Source organism: Equus caballus, chromosome 14, assembly GCF_041296265.1.
Source record: "Equus caballus isolate H_3958 breed thoroughbred chromosome 14, TB-T2T, whole genome shotgun sequence".
Taxonomy (NCBI): Eukaryota; Metazoa; Chordata; class Mammalia; order Perissodactyla; family Equidae; genus Equus; species Equus caballus.
The window spans coordinates 67,805,036-67,819,048 of record NC_091697.1 but is presented as its reverse complement, the minus strand read 5'-3'; positions in this window follow the sequence as shown (position 1 = coordinate 67,819,048).

Sequence of the window (14,013 nt, the reverse complement as noted above, 5' to 3'; positions counted from 1 at the left end):
CCAGGACTTAGAGGAAAAGCTGTTAGCCTTATACTGTTGAGCATAATGTTACCTGTGGGCTTGTCATATATGGCCTGTATTATGTTGAGGTATGTTCCCTCTATACCCACTTTGTTGAGAATATTTGTCATAAAAGAATGTTGAATTTTGTCAAATGCTTTTTCTACGTCTATTAAGATGATCATATGATTTTTATCATTCATTTTGTTAATGTGGTGTATCACATTGATTGATTTGTGGATGTTGAACTATGCTTGCATCCCTGGAATAAATCACAGTTGATCATGTTGTATGATCCCTTTAACCTACTGTTGAATATGGTTGCTAATATTTGGCTGAGGACTTTTGCATCTATGTTCATCAGCGATATTGGCCTATAATTTTCTTTTCTTGTGGTATCTTTGTCTGGTTTTGTTATCAGGGTAATGCTGTCCTTGTAAAATGAGTTTGTAAATGTTCCCTCATCTTTTTTTTTTTTTTTTGGAAGAGTTTGAAAATGATTGGTATTAATTCTTCTTTGGTAGAATTCACCAGTGAAGCCATCTGTTCCTGACAATTGGGTTGTTAAGAAGTTTTTGATTAGGGATTCAATCTCCTTAATAGTAATTGGTCTGTTCAGATTTTCTATTTATTCGTAATTAGGTCTTGGTGGGTTGTATGTTTCTAGGAACTTATCCATTTCTTCTAGGTTGTCCAATTTGTTGGTGTACTCTGCTTCGTGGTAGTTTCTTATGATCTTTTGTATTTCTGTGATATTTGCAATGTCTTCCCTTTCATTTCTGATTTTATTTATTTGAGTGCCAGCTCTTTTTTTCTTGGAGAGTCTAGCTAAAGTTTTGTCAATTTTGTTTAAATTTTCAAAGAACCAGCTCTTAAAGTCATTAATCCTTTCTATTGGCATTTTAGGCTATTTCATTTACTTCTGCTTTGATCTTTGTTCTTTCCTTCCTTCTACTAACTTTGGGCTTTTTTCTACTTCTTTGATGTGTAAAGTTAGGTTGTTTGAGAATTTGCTTGTTTCTTGATGTAGGCATTTATTGGTATGAACTCCTTCTTAAAACTGCTTTTACGCAATCCGTAGGTTTAGTACGTTGTATTTCCATTTTTATCTGTCTCAAGGTAATTTTTGATTTCTCTCTTGATTTCTCCATTGTTCAGGAGCATGTTTTTTAGCAGTCATATATTTGTGAATTTTCCAGTTTTCTTCCCTTAATTGGTTTCTAGTTTCATACCATAGTGGTTGGAAAGATACTTGATATGATTTCGGTCTTCTTAAGTTTAAAACCTGTTTGGTCACCTAGCATATGATCTATCCTGGAGAATATTCCAAGTGAACATGAGAAGAATATATATTCTGTTGTTTTGGATGGAATGTTCTATATGTATCGGTTCAGGTATCTGGTCTAAAATGTCATTATGATTTATGTTTACTTACTGATTTTTTGTCTGGGTGATATATCCATTGATGAAAGCAGGGTATTAAAGTCCCCTACTATCAATATATTGCTATCTAATTCTCCCTGTAGGTCTGTTAATAGTTGCTCTATATATGTAAGTGCTCCTGTGTTGGGTGCATAAATATTTACAAGTGTTATATCCCCTTGTTGGATTGACTCCTTTATCATTATGTAATACTCTTCTATGTCTCATATTACAATTTTTAAAAGTCTATTTTGTCTGATATAAGTATAGTTACCCCAGCTTTCTTTTGGTTTCTATTTGCATGGAATACCTTTATCCATCCCCTCACTTTCCGTCTATGTGTGCATTTAAAGCTAAAGCAAGTCTCTTGTAGGCAGTATTAAGTTGGGTCTTGGTTTTTTGGGGTTTTTTTTTTTCCCCATTCAGCCACTCTATGTCTTTTGATTGGAGAATTGAGTCTATTTGCATTTAAAGTAATTATTGATAAGTATGTTCTTATGGCCATTTTATGAATTAATTTTTGGTTGTTTTATAGTTCCTTTGTTTCTTTCTTCTTCTTCTGCTCTCTTCCTTTGTGTCTGATGACTTTCTTTAGTGATGTACTTAGATTCTTTTTCTCTTTTGTGTACCTACTTACAGGTGTTTGCTTTGTGTTAACCCTGAGGCTTACATATAACAACTTATATTTATGACAGTCTATTTTTAGTTGATAGCAACTTGTTTGAATATATTCTAAACTCTACATTTTTACTCTCCCCATCCAATGTTTTATGTTTTTCATGTCACATTTTACACCTTTTTGATTTGTATATCCCTTAACTAATTATTGTGGTTGCAATTATATTTACTACTTTAGTCTTTTAACCTTCATACTAGCTTTATAAGTAATTAACCCACCACAATTACTATATATTTACCTTTACTAGTGGGATTTATACTTTCATGTATGTTCTCGTTACTAATTAATGACTTTTCATTTGGGCTTAAAGAAATCCCTTTAACATTTCTTGTAAGGACCGTTCAGTGGTGATTAACTCCTTTAACTCTTGCTTGTTTGGAAAACACTTTATCTCTCCTTCAATTCTGAGTGACGGTGTTACTGGCTAGAGTATTCTTGGTTAGAAGTATTTTTGTTTCAGCACTTTGTATGTATTGTGCTGCTGTCTTCTGGTCTCCACAGATTCTGCTGAAAAAATCTGCTGAGTGTTTTATGGGGATTCCCTTGTATGTAATGTTGGTTTTCTCTTGCTACTTTTAAAATTCTCGCCTAGTCTTTTACTTTTGACATTTTAATTATAATGCTTTTTGATGTGAGTCTCTTTAGGTTCATTTTAATGGAACCCTCTGAGCTTCCTGGATTGGTATGTTTGTTTCCTTCCCCAAGTAGGGAAGTTTGCCATTAATTCTTCAAATAAGTTTTCTACTACTTTTTCTCTCTCTTTTTTCTCTCTGGGGCCCCTATAATGTGAATGTTGGTCTACTTAATGTTGTCCCATAAGTTTCTTAATCTATATTCACTATTTTTCACTCTTTTTTTTTTTTTGCTACTCTGATTGGGTGAATTCCACTGCCATGTCTTCAAGTTCACTGATCATTTTTTCTGCTTCATCTAGTTTGCTATTGAACTCCTTTAGTGTATTTTTTAGTTCAGTTGCATGTTCTTCAATTCCATGAGTTCTATTTGGTACTTTCTTGTGTTTTCTACCTTTTTGTTGAAGTTCTCACTGTGTTCATTCATTTTTTTCCTGAGTTTGGTGAGCTTCTATATGACCATTATTTTGAACTTTTTTTTTAGGGAAATCACTTGTCTCTGTTTCATTCAAGATTTTTTTCTGAGGTTTTATCTTTTTCTTTTGTTTAGAACATATTCCTTTGTTTCTTCATTTTCCTTGACTCTCTGTATTGGTTTTTATATCTTAGATAAAAGAGCCACCTCTCCCAGACCTGAAGAAGTGGCCTTGTGTAGTAGATGAACTTTATCATTCAATCTGCCCTAGAAGTTGATTGTCTCTCAAAACTTTGTGTTTGTCCAAGCAGCCTATTTTATTTTTAATGGCACCCAGTAGTTAAGAGTTTGCCAAGACTAGTCAGTGTCCCAAAGGGGAGGATCTCACTCAACATCTAGATTCAGATTGATTGGAAGTCAGAACCTCAAACAGCAGCTTTAATAGTCTGCAAATATATCCAGTCTAGTGGGACCATAAACATAAGCCCCCCTCACCACTAGACCTAGTTTATCAAGAGGCATCCCCTGGGTGGAAGCTGCTAAAACTGGGGTGCCAGATGTACAAACTGAGGTACCAGACACATGTAAAAGCTCCCCTCCAGGAGATAGTGGCACTCTGGAGTGTGGCAGAAGGAGAGCACAAAGATAGCACCTGCCTATTCAAGGTCTCTGGAAAGGATTATAGTCAGCCTTTAGATGTATGTATAATTAGAAGCCTGCCCCTCAGGCTATAGCTATAATGATAAGTTAATAGGCCTCTTTCATAGAAAGACTGGGCTTCTGGGTCTGTTGTTTCTTTCTGTGTCCTGGGGGTGGTAGTTTAAGAAACCTTACTTCATTGGTTACAGTCCTGTGGGACCCTGGAGCATAAGCCCTGCTGGCCTCCAGAGTGAGGCAATCTAGAGGTATTACTTTGCAGCAGCTGCAAAAATTGGGGCACCAGAGAAGGGTACAAGCACCTTTCTGGGAAATGTCAGTGAGCTGGAGTGCAACAGAGGGAGAGTGCAAAAATGGCACGTGCTGGCTAGAGCAAGACGGATGGAAAGCATAATAATAGCTCCCTCAAGGCTCTGTCCTGGAGAGCACCCAAGTAGGCCCTTAGATGTGTTAAATTAGATGCCTACCCCTCTGTTTCTTTAAGTTAAGCAAATAACCCTCTTTAACATGAAGTCTGTGTGGCACTTAATCAGCTGTTTATTGCCTTGGCCCTGGGGCAGGTGATTCTGCGCTTCCAATCACTTTAAGAGATGTTTCTCAATTCTCTATAGCCTTGTGGGTCTTGTGGACATGATCCCTGGTGGTTTTCAAAACTAGATGTTTTGATGGGCTTGTTTCTCAGGTGCAGGACTTAAAAGTCGGGGTGCCCAATGTGTGGTTCAAACCTTTCGCTTCTCAGGAAGAAGCTCCGGATTGAGTTCCCACCCCATCGTGTATCACCTTTCTAGGGGTGGGGTTTGTTGCAAGATTGTGTCTCAGCCTTTCCTACCTGCTTCTATGTGGGCTTTTTTCTCATTTGCCCGATGTGTAGGAGTAGCTCACCTAGTTTTTAAGCTTTTTTCAGAGGAAATTCTTCCACATTTCACTGTATATTTGGTGTGTCTGTGGGAGGAGGTGAGTTCAGATTCTTCCTTTGTTGCCATCTTGAACCAGAAGCTACATCACATTTTATTTACCCTTTTATCTCTCAATAGACATTTAGGTTGCTTCTAAATCTTGGCTATTGTGAGCAGTGCTGCAGTGAACATGGGGATCCTAATATCTTTCTAAGATCCTGATTCAATACTTTTGGGTAAATACCTAGAAGTGGAATTGATGGATCAGATGATAGTTCTATTTTTAACTTTTTGAGGAATCTCCATATTCAGGGGTTACACTCCTTTGTGTTCCCACCAACAGTACACAAGGGTTCCAGTTTCTCCAAAGCTTATTTTTTTTTATAATAGCCATTTTGACAGGCATGAAATGATATCTCACGGTAGTTTCGATATGCATTTCCCCAATGATTAGTGATGTTGAGCATTTTTTCATATACATGTTGTTCATTTGAATGTCTTCTTTAGAGAAATGACTATCAAGTCGTTAGCCCATTTTTTAATTAGGTTACTACTTTTGTTTGTTTTCATATTTTGAAGATTCACCCCTTAACAGATAGATGGTTTCCAAATATTTTCTCCCATTTCGTAGGTTATCTTTTTGCTCTGTTGAATACCTCTTTTGCTATGCAGAAGAGAATAAAAATTATTATAATTAAAATGGAAAGGGGGATTTTAATAAGCAGATATGGGAAATGAATGTTTGATTTTATATTAATAATTTGAAAATATCCAAATGGGTAATTTGAAGGAAAATATAAGCTATCTATATGATAATATTAAAAATGTATGAACAAATTCATTGCATTGTAATAATGCCTTGAGTTTTTAAAGGCAGTGTATTTTTCTTAAATCACAATTCAAATATTCTCAATTATTCCCTTCCAACTATAAGATAATAGGAAATTCTCATGTCATATATATTGCTTCAATATTGGCAATAAGATTAAAAGTTACAAAATTTATTTTAAGACGTTGGCAACACTCAAGTAACCAACCCATAGCTTAGTCCACTGCTTGCAAAAAAGAAAAAATACAACACAAACTTTTCAAACAGAAAAAAAACCCTCATGTACCTGCAACAGATTAAAGGAACATTCTGTTTTAAGCAGAGATCAAAGGTAACACCAGCTATGTCTCTTTCTCCTGCTGTTTCTGTACTCAAATAGTGGCCCCTGAAGCCCTTCCAGCATTCTCTATGGCTAGTCAGATCCCAGTTTGAAATATGCTGCTAGAGATAAATAAAAAGAGATCATTTGGTTTATTTTATAAACTATATCACATCCATAGGTCTGTGAATTAATAAAAGATGCTGAAAACGGCATTCAAGGCACTGTCCTATAAAACATCTTAGAAAACTTGAAATAAAACTATATTCCTCAACTTAGTGAAAAACATCTATTTTAAACAATAAGTAATATACATATTGCCAAAATAGTATAATCTCAACCAAAATGCCAATTCCATTTTTATTTGATTTTGATGAAATAATTCTGAAAGGAAAAAACAATAAGAGGCTAATAACAGTATGAAAAAAAAGTGGAAATAGGGACTTGCTAATTAGATCTTAAAGAATATAAGGAAAATACAATAATAAAAGGAGAGTAACCCTGAGGTAATTATTATCAAACAGATCATTAAAATTCATAGATAGAAATTATATATATACATAATTATTATATATAATTTTATATACACACAAAATATATATAAAATATCTATGTGTATATGTGTGTATATCTATATATATGAAATAACATGGAAAATAATTCAAAATTGGATATATGTGAGGGGAAAAAATTCAAAGGGATAAAACTTATATCATATTAAAAAAGTCCAGAAGAATTGAAGGAAAAAAATTGAAAGCACTCAAATCTAATATTTCTATAGATATTAATTTATCAAATAGATTTGTGAATACTTAATTTAATTTCAAATTGAAAAGTAACATTCTTAAGCCAAAGGCATGAAACCATGAAGAAATGATTGAGATATTTTCTATACATTAAAGTCAAAGAGCTGTTCATTAAAATAAAAAAATAGAATTAAAAGGAAAATGAAACAAAAAAAACCCCCAATATAACCAAGGATTAATGTCCTAAATATATAAAGAATCCCTAGTAACCCAAACATTATTAAAAAAGAAATGTAACGCGTTACATCAACAGGCTAATATTCAAGATCACAGTCATATCAATAGATACAGAAAGAGTATTCGAAAAAATCTAACACTTTTTCATGATAAAAACTCTCAGTAAACTAAGAATAGAGAGGAACTCCCTCAACTTCATAAAGAATATCTACAAAAAACCTACAGCTAACATCATACTTAATTGTGAGAAACTCAAAGTTTTCCCACGAGGATCAGAAACAAGACAGGGTGTTCCCTCTCATCACTCCTTTCAACATTGGTTGGGAAGTATTAGCTAATGCACTAAGACTAGAAAAGCAAATAAAAAGCACATAGATGTGGCAGGAGGAAATAAAATTGTCTTTGTTCACAGACATGAACATCTGCATAGAAAATCCAAAAGAATTGACCACGGAACTAATAAGAGATTGATTATAGGAAGTGGAGAGGGATGAATGGGCAGAGCACAGAGGATTTTTAGGGCAGTGAAAATATTCTGTATGATGTTATGATGACGGATATATGTCATTATACCTTTGTTCAAACTCATAAAATGTACAACACCCAAGAATGAACCCTAAGGTAAACTGTGGACTTTGGGTGATTATGATGTGTCAACATAGGTTCAACAATGATAACAAATGTACCTACCACTCTGGTGGGGGATGTTGATAAGGAGGAAGCTATGCATGTGTTAGGCCAGGAAGTATGCACAAATCTCTGTACTTTCCTCTTAAATTAGCTGTGAACCTAAAACTGCTCTAAAATAATAAAGTCTTTTAAAAAACAGAAATATAACTTGAGATAAAATAAATCTCATCCAGACAGCACATCAAATTTATGTTCAAAACCAATAGTGATTAAAGAAATGCAGTTCAATGTTATCCTCTTGTACCTTTCTGTGACGTTGAAAATGATATTAATATAATTATATACATATATATACATATACATGTATTTATATGTATTTCTTTCTGAATACTGGTGAGGTTGTACAGTACTAACTTTTGTACACTCTTGGAAGGTATATAAATTGGTACAACTCTTTGGATGGCAATTTGAAACTATGAGTCAATATCCTTGACATGTTCCTGCCAATAGACACAGCATTTATACTGTTTGGAATCTCTTACAAAACTAATAAGGCATAGAAAGCAATTTATACTTCAGGATATTCATTAAGGCATTGTTAACAAAAACGAAATTTAAAACAATTTGTATGCTCAACAACAATAACAAGATAAAATAATCTATGACAACACTACATGTTTGAATATTTTATTACAGTTTAGAAGCTTATTTACAAACATAATGACATAAGGAAATAAACTTGCAGTATTGTTTAATGAACAGGCAGAAATTTTATACATACTGTATTAGTTTTCCATTGCTGGTTATAATTTACCACGCATGAGATTAGCAACCTAAAACAACATACATTTATTATTTGATCTTACGCCCAGCTAAACTGGGTCCTCTTCCCTGAGTGTCATAAGATTCCAGTCACAGCAGTTACACTATTCTCTGGAGCTCAGGATTCTGCTTCAAGCTCAAGGGCTGTTTTCAGAGTTCAGTTTCTTGCAATTGTAGTAGTGAGGCCCCTGTTACGTGCTGGTGGTCAGCTGGGTTCTACGCTCAATAACTAGCAGCCTCTTGCAGTTCCTTGTCACATGGCTCACTCACAGGCTCTCTCACAACATGGCAGCTTAATTCAAAGCCAGAAGGAGAATCTCTTGTTGCACTCTGTAAAGATGGAGACTTAGATAATATTACCTAATCATGACAGGGACTATTCATCACCTTTGCCATTTTACATAACTAATTAAGGGAATGACTATCCCATCACTTTTGCCATATTCTATTGGCTAGAAGCAAGTGACAAAGGAGGGGGTTATACAGGGGCATGCATCCTTGGGGGTCATCTTAGAATTCTGCCTACCACATATAGTGTGCTCTTGATTTTTGTTATTATGATTGCTTACTTCTGTATATGTATACAATTATGAATATAGAAGAAAGTACTGAGCACAAGTGTGGATTGAGTTCATCAAATATTTTGTTTTTATGATGACTCCTTAAACTCTGATTTATGACCAACATTAATGTACATGTTCAACTATCATCATGGTAAATAGACTAATATCTTGTACTCTCTTCTTTACCAAAAGGCATATTTTCCTATAATGTAGATTATCTGTACTTGCTGTGTATAGAACGAACTTTAAATATTATCAGTCGTAGACTAAACACAAAAAGAACTGTATATGCATCAATAACGCCAACTGAGGGAGTAAGTAGCACAAATAGAAATTATATTGTTTCAACTGGAAGAATATCTTGGTCAAATGGTCAAATAGAAAGTATTCTGTTATTTTCTGACAAAAGAAATTTAACTCTGTCACTAATATGTTTAAGTACATTCTTGATAGTTTTTATATATTATATATATGTATTTATACATGTATATATATGCATGTTTACAGAAATAGCTTTATCTCACTTTTAAATAGAGGGCAGAAACTGAAATACTTCAAAGCTACAATTAAAACTGTTGATGTATTTTAAGTGTTATTTTATACTAAATAAACTCTTAAATGTTTTACTTGAATATATTAATATTGCAAAGCAAGTGAAATTATGCATCAAATTATAATTCAGTGCTTGTAAATTTTGGTGCCTGGCATTATCACCAAAGGAAATTGTTGAAATTCTACTTCTGGCTCCACTCATTTGTTTTTAACCCATCTCAAGGACGTAATACATTGAAAGGGTGTGTGTGTGTGTGTGTTTCAAAAGGATTCTTTCTAACATCTTAAGCTGGGGCTACTTATTTAACATTGACTTGTTGGTCTCAGGTAAGCAGTTGGATATTTGTGTCTGGAATTAGCATACAGGAAGTACATAAATCCATCCCACTGGCCAAGGGCATCTGAGGAGAGCAGTTTCAGTGGAATGGTGAAGGCTTAAGTTAGATTGGATTGCAGAGTCCAGGAGACAGGAGGAACTAGAGGAATTTGCCAGAAAGAAATGTGAAGGACAGAGGTGGCCATATAGAAGGAGAAATTAATAATAGAGTAGAGAGATAAATAACTGAGAAAAATATTTGTAAGGTAAGAAAAAATGAGGTTATGTCCAGAATGGAAGGAAAATATTGGTAGAGAAATACACATATTTGGTTTTGGAACAAAGGAATTTCTCTCTGATAGCTTTATTACATCAATAAATCATAAAGCAAGTCATTGTTCAATTTTTATTTACTTTTGAAAATATTAATGTGGCTCAGAATTCCCAATAATATCTTCTGGAATCTCATGAGAGTTGAAAACTGAGCAGTGTTTTCTTATACTAACCACACATTAGGCAACTTTTAAGGACAATGCATTTTGAGAATGATTTTTTTTCTGACTTGCATCCTGTGTCTTGAGTAATTTAAAATATTTTAAATACTTTACTATTTTACTTTTTACATACTTTAATACATTTCCCTTGGAGAAGAAATAAAACTAAAAGCCATCCGTTCCTAATCCCTAGGGCTAAAACGTTTATTTGATTCCTGTTTCTGGAAGAAGTATTATGTAGGCAGTATATTTTGCATAAAGCCTGCTTTGCTGAAATGTCACTGGTCGCACACATTTAAGGATAGAAGATGGCCACAGATGAAATTTGATGAGGTCAAACTTTTCTCAGTCACGATATCACTTTCATTCCTCTTGACGATTTGTTGAAATTCTCACATTTCTCATGCCTTTGTTAGCACTTTCAAAGCATCACTAAATGGAAAAAATCAATGGATGGAACAGCATGTTGGGTTATTATCAATTGTTTTTCTTTCAGCACGTATTGCTTCATCAAATTAACTCTTCCTAAGAATTCAAAGGAGAAGAGACAGGACAGGTCTAATTTGAGATAGATTGAATGAAGAAACCAGGAGAGGCTTTGGCAAATGGGTTATTGATTGGGGAAGACAGGCTTTTAGGACAGATGCCCAGGAATTGAGCAACAACTTTAGGTAGGCACAAAGTATTTGAATGAAAACAGGAAGGGAAGAGAATAATTCACGAGTTTACAAATATTTAACTTGTTCTGGAAGTTAAGTTGTATTAAATATTCCATATCAATCTCTGGCATAAGGTGTTGTCTAACCCCAGCCTACTTCTCCAATAGAATCTCCTGCTCTTCTCTCTTCTTCACTTTGTCTAGACAGGTATGCCTTTGTTCTGTTCCCCTGATGCTCCAAACTCTTTACAGTCTAACCCTTCATACATGCTGGTATGTCTACCACTCTCCTTCTGTGTCACTCTTACTCATTCTTAAAGCTTCAAAATGTCTTCTAAAGAGAAATCATCCCCGTCTCACATCGAAATGTTTTCCCCATGCTTCTCTTGACTGCATTTTTTTTTTTTGCTTTTCTTTCAAAGTATTAACAATTTTTGATTATATATTTCTTTGCTTCAATGTCTAAGATGTCTCCCTTATTAAACTGTAAGCTGTGTTTTCTGAGTTCACCACTGTAAATTCAGTGCTTAGCTGATTAAAGAAGCGCTTAATATTTATTGAATGAGTGAATGAATGAATATATTTGGCAGAAACATCTTTTTTTTTTTTTTTTTTTTAAGATTGGCACCTGAGCTAACAACTGTGGCCAATCTTTTTTTTTTTTTTTTCTGCTTTATCTCCCCAAATGCCCCCTGGTGCATAGTTGTATATCTTAGTTGCAGGTCCTTCTAGTTGTGGCGCATGGGACGCCGCCTCAGTGTGGCCTGACTAGTGGTGCCATGTCTGCATCCAGGATCCGAACGAGCGAAACCCCGGGCTGCCTCAGCGGAGCATGTGAACTTAACCACTCTGCCACGGGGCGGGTCCCTGGCAGAAAAATCTTACATAAAAAACTTTAATAATAAACAGAGACATATAACCCCAATATTTCCTCTCCATCTCTGCAGTGAAGTTGGAAATTCTGAGTGAAAGGAGATATGTTAAAAAGATGGCCTGACCTTGGCAAGGCCAGGTTTTTGTCTCTTATCTATCTCTGTTTATAAAATCAACAAATCAAATTTAACTTGAAATTTGCAATGGATTATTTCACTGTTTTCCTGGAAAATTATTTGACTATTTTAAGTTGATCATAAAAAACAGTGACAAGTAATGCTAGGTATACAGAAATATGTACCCTTAAATATACAATTGTAACTTCTGAACCAATACTTGGCATTCTGACTCCCTATAAATAGCCTAAGGCACATACAACTGTGTCAAATGTAAAAAGAAAAGAACCTCTTTACAGATGACTTGCTCTTAACTTCTCCAAAGCACCAATTCCTTTGAATTTGCTTCTTGGTTGAGAAATACAAACCAGGCCAGAATAAAAGATTGAGAACATAACATATCTTTGAAGTAAAGAAGGTAAGTTTCAAAAGTTTTAAGATGATTCCTCTGCTAACCTTAAGTGGTCTTTTCTCTCTGAAATTCTATGACACCTATTGTCTATTTGATTTATTGAATGATAACTGTATACTGTCAGGCTTTATAATTATTTGTATCATAGGTCATTAAACATAGTGAGAGTATAATTTTTTGAATGTAAATATGTATTTTTGGTTTCTTTTAATAAAGGTGGTTCATCTTTGTTATGCAAAGGGCATAGACAGAAATGTGGGTATAAGGCAGAGTTGACTGTGGAATGCTTACAGTGAGTGCACGCATCCCTCTCACCCCAGCCTGAGCTCTCTGTGTTGCATAAAGAGGTGTGCAGATGTAGCACCAGTAGAGACTATGGGAAGAGCTCCAGCAGGGGGACATGGTCTCATCAATGCAAACAGCAGAATTAGGAGAGGGTCACGTAACAATGAGTGTTTTCTTTTCTGGGAAATGGGCTCATTTAAAAGGCAGAGCTGGGGTCATCCCACTGGCGCAGTGGCTAAATGTGCATGTTCTGCTTCGGCTGCTCGGGTTTGGCAGGTTCGGATCCCGGGTGTGGACATGGCACCGCTTGGCAAGCCATGCTGTGGTAGATGTCCCACATATAAAAAGTAGAGGAAGATGGGCATGATGTTAGCTCAGGGCCAGTCTTCCTCAGCAAAAAGAGGAGGATTGGCAGCAGATGTTAGCTCAGAGCTAATCTTCCTCAACCAAAAAAAAAAAAAAAAAAGGTGGAACAACCAGATCTAGGAAAGAGAATTTGCAAAAAACACATCTTCTATCTTCTAGGAACTATTGTTCTTCTGTTGAGCTGTCTCAGTCATGCCCAAGGATAAAAGCAATAAGGGAAAAAGCAGTTCTGTCATCCAGGAGAGGAAAGTGTTTGCTTCCCTTTATCTTCGTGCAGAAAATATAGAAGATACAGTAAATTACATAGACACTCCCGAATAGTGACAGGAGCATGAGGTAGTATCACTGAAGTTTATATCTCATCACCGAACCAAATGACTAAAAATATTATAAGTAAGCAAAGAATTCACCAGTAGCAACACAAAACCATTTTTTTTAAAGCATACAACCTTAAAAAGTAAATCTCTAAGAGAGGTTGTAACAGATGACTCTGTCATGCAAGAAATACAGGGGCGAGAGAAGAGAAGAAGGTGAGGAGAAGGTGAAAGTCTTCCTAAGCTCATCCGTTAATAGAGAAGCTGGTTGCATATTGAGTCAATACACGACTTAATTCTGTATGATTATCCACAGTACAATGACAAATAAAAATGGCAAGTAAGAGGATATATTGGAGTATATGAGGAAGCCATTTTGTTAAACCTAATTCAGCCTGACCTTGTCTTTCCAAAAGGGCCTGACCCAGGCGGTTGAGCATGCATTGTATATCTGCTTTAGAGATTCCCTATGGCAAGAACAAAGGCCCTTGAGATAAAGGTGCAACTTCCCTCCCCCTCCCAACGTTGGCATGCCTTAAGAATTAAGCATCTTTCCTTAGGCTAGAAACTGATTGCTGCGCTCACCTCTGATCACCCAGCTCAAGACAATAGACTTGCCTCCAGCTATGCCCTCCCAGATAGCAGACCCACTACCTGCTGTGTCCATCAAGCGCTGTGCCCACAGGGCAATCTTGTGACTATTGTGGGAGGGACATTTCAATCACATGTGAAACAGCCTGTTTGGGGGTATATAATCACTCTGTATACCTCACTTCTTTG